At 41.3% G+C, this 3901-nt stretch overlaps 1 pseudogene; it reads left to right on the top strand.

Annotated features, from left to right (window-relative positions):
* Positions 1-837: 837 nt before the first annotated feature.
* On the top strand, positions 838-3297 carry LOC132235609 (elongation of very long chain fatty acids protein 6-like; annotated as a pseudogene).
* The last annotated feature ends 604 nt before the right edge of the window (positions 3298-3901 follow it).

Below are 3901 nucleotides of genomic sequence, written 5' to 3'. Positions count from 1 at the left end.
TTGAGATAAAGGCGAAGAGAATCCAGCTAACATTGAGGAACTGAATTTTCACAGCCCAGGGTAAATAGTAGCAAAGTAGCTAATTAAATTATTCCATGGGTCACAAGTACTGATATGCCAACTGAAGTCAACCCTTTGGGCTTCCAAGTGCTACTGCCATAGGTGGTATGAAGAGTAGGTAGAACTCAAGGATTATTGAGGTGTTGTCATTGCTTCTAATATTGCTAAACATCCTAAAGAAAGAATAGCAAGCTAAGATTTCTAAATTATTAGTTTATCAATCAAAACCTAAGGGATCTCTATGACTGTGTTATAAAAATTAATGAGGTTTTCAAAAAGACATAAGCTCTTACAGCTGAAGAATTCAAATAGTTGTAAGCCTAACACAACATTTGGTCCTCAATGTTGCTAACTTTTATTTTAATTCATGGACTGCCTGGCCGTATATGAGGAAGTTAGGTTATTGATCAGGAAAGAGTGGTATCTGAATATCTGGATTGAGCTATATTGGGGAATTTGGCTGACTCGGACCACCCCAAATTCCCAACCTACTGAGCCTCCCTTGTAAGTTGAGGCAGCCTCTTTGGATTCTTGATTGCTTGAAGATCCTTTCTCAATTACTCCTCATAAACTGCAGTTATTTTTGTGCCTCTGTCTTTCAGAAGAAAAGGGAATTCTTTCATGCCCAATCCTCTCTCTTTCGTGCACCTCTTGCATTTCTTTCTTTGCAATAACATATCAGAATATGCCAAGAGATCCCAAATAGTATATTGGGACCATCTCAGAAATGTAAAAACATAAGTTACCAGGCAAAGCTAGCACTTTCTACTATTGACAGAATAGAGAAATGCTGGAAACACTCAAGAGTTAAGGAGCTAAAGTAAATTTTAAAAGATTAAAAAGTAAAGGTTACAATCAAATGCAAAGAGAACCAAATGAAAACAATTATGTATAAGTATTAAACACAGAGGCATGGACACATGGAACAGATCGACAGATCTAAGAGGGGAGGTTGGCCGAGGGGGTGGGGGAACTGAATAAAAGAAGGTGAAGAGGTATGTCGACTCAGCCTCAGCATCCCAAGCTGGCAAGTGATTTAGGAGCTCTGCTGGCCTCCTAGCCCCACGTTTAAAGAACACATAGCGACTCGGAAGATCAGCTCCAATGAACATGTCAGTGTTGACTTTACAAGAATATGAATTCGAAAAGCAATTCAACGAGAATGAAGCCACCCAATGGACGCAGGAAAACTGGAAGAAATCTTTCCTGTTCTCTGCTCTGTATGCTGCCTTTATCTTTGGTGGTCAGCACCTAATGAACAGATGGGTGAAGTTTGAGCTGAGGAAGCCATGAGTACTCTGGTCTCTCACCCTCGCAGTCTTCAGCATATCCCGTGCTCTTCGAACTGGTGCTTGTAGGGTGTACATTTTGATGACCAAAGGCCTGACGCAGTTTGTGACCAGAGTTTTTACAATGGACCTGTCAGCAAATTCTGGTCTTATGCATTTGTGCTAAGCAAAGCACCTGAACTGGGAGATACAATATTCATCATTCTGAGGAAGCAGAAGCTGATCTTCCTGCACTGGTACCACCACATCACTGTGCTCCTGTACTCCTGGTACTCCTACAAGGACATGGTTGCCAGGGGTGGTTAGTTCATGACTATGAACTACGGCGTGCACGCTGTGATGTACGCTTACTATGCCTTACAAGCGGCGGGTTTCCGAGTTTCCTGGAAGTTTGCCATGTTCATCACCTTGTCCCAGATCACTCAGATGCTGATGGGCTGTGTCATTAACTACTGAGCTACTGGATGCAGCATGACCAGCATTATTCTCAGAACATCTTCTGGTGCTCACTCATGTACCTCAGCTACCTTGTGCTCTTCTGCCACTTCTGCTTTGAGGCCTACATCGGCAAGATGAGAAAAACCACAAAGGCGGAATAGTGTGGGAACTGAGGAGGAAGCCATAGCTCAGGGTCATCAAGAAAAATAACAGACAAAAGAAAATGGCACAAGGACTCACACATGGTGCAGCTACAACAAAACACATGAGCGAACACAGAACCCAAGGCAGCTTAGGGATAATCAGGTTGATGTACCCCAGTCAGTTTATGATCCTTTTTGGGTGAGGACTCACTGAGTGCACCTTTATCTCAAGGGACTGCTGCTAGGAGACCCCATTCCCTCTTTACCTGTCAACTTTAGGGCAAAGGAGAGCAAAAGTGTGCCAGAGGCAGAGAGAAATAGAAGGCAAACAAAGGCTATTAACACTGTATGGAAAGTATTTACAAAGGGTTGTATTTCTCTAAGGATGAAAGAAGTTTACTTAGAAAACTGTGGGAGCACATGCACACACAATCCTTTCTCATCTTTTTGACACTAAACTGGAGCCAAAAGAATAAATAAAAATGGAAGAGACACAGGGTGTATATTAGAACATTCATGCTTTTGCAAAAATTAAAGCCTCAAGAAAAGTTAGTAGCTGTAGTCCCCATGAGAAAATATGTCTTAATCACCTCTTATGAAAACAGATGTAGACAAGTATATTTCAACTGGTGTGTTTCCCTTAACAGCACAGCCTCAGGCTAGTGAGTTTGCCAAGACCAAATCAGGCACAATATTTTTCCCATGTTCCTCCTGGGAGGTTGGAAACAATGCAGCTCAGTGCCGAAAGGAGCAGCTCCCTCTCAGAGCATTTCTGATAGTTTTAGCAGTAATTTATACTCTTAAATGAGATATGATGCATTATCCTTGGTTCAGGTGTCCCAGGCTTTTTAAAAAAAGAGTAAATATGGGATAGAAAAAAGCCAACCAAAAGATTTGAAAATGGCGTCTGTACTACGAGTAAAAAGGTGTAACTGTTCTTTAGCTGGGAAAGGGAAAGGAATGGGAGAAGTGTGCCGATGATCTGTACAATGCATTTCTCTCCCTATTTGACTTCACCCACACTCATAACTTCCCACATGAAACCTCGTGGCACAGCCCATATTTTCTATATTTTTGTGAATTTCAAAAAGATCTTCAGGGTTCTTCCTGATATTGAGTGGACACTGTGTTTCTGCATCATCTGCATTTGCTCCCTATGCAATGTAGAGGTGTGTAAAGTGCCCTCTGCTGGTCAAGTGGAGATACTTCAACAAACACTTGGGAAGTTTGGCTGGAACAGTTGACAACAAAGGGCCCCCTATAGACTTATCCTTCAAATTTTAAATGATACAAAATACATGTCATATTTTTGGCCAAGTCAGAAGACATTTTTCCTGCTTTAAGTCAGCTTCAGAATTCTTTTTTTGAGTTGATATACATAATTTATTTTATTTTTTTAATTAAATCTTTATTGTTCAGATTATTACATTTGTTCCTCTTTTTCCCCCCATAACTCCCCTCCTCCCAGTTCCCGCCCCACCCTCCGCCCTCACTCCCCACCCACTGTCCTCATCCATAGGTGCACGATTTTTGTCCAGTCTCTTTCCGCATCTCCCACACCCCTTTCCCCCCCAAGAATAGTCAGTCCATTCCCTTTCTATGTCCCTGATTCTATTATGATCACCAGATTATTTGTTCACTTTATTCTTAGATTCACTTGTTGATAGATGCATGTTTGTTGTTCATAATTTGTATCTTTACCTTGTTCTTCTTCTTCCTCTTCTTAAAGGATACCTTTCAGCATTTCATATAATCCTGGTTTGGTGGTGATGAACTCCTTTAGCTTTTCCTTATCTGTGAAGCTCTTTATCTGACCTTCAGTTCTGAATGATAGCTTTGCTGGATAAAGTAATCTTGGTTGTAGGTTCTTGGTATTCATCACTTTGAATATTTCTTGCCATTCCCTTCTGGCCTGCAAAGTTTCTGTTGAGAAATCAGCTGACAGTCGTATGGGTACGCCCTTGTAGGTAA

Source organism: Myotis daubentonii, chromosome 5 (assembly GCF_963259705.1).
Source record: "Myotis daubentonii chromosome 5, mMyoDau2.1, whole genome shotgun sequence".
NCBI classification, from domain to species: domain Eukaryota; kingdom Metazoa; phylum Chordata; class Mammalia; order Chiroptera; family Vespertilionidae; genus Myotis; species Myotis daubentonii.
This window is presented reverse-complemented; position numbering and strand designations above follow the sequence as displayed.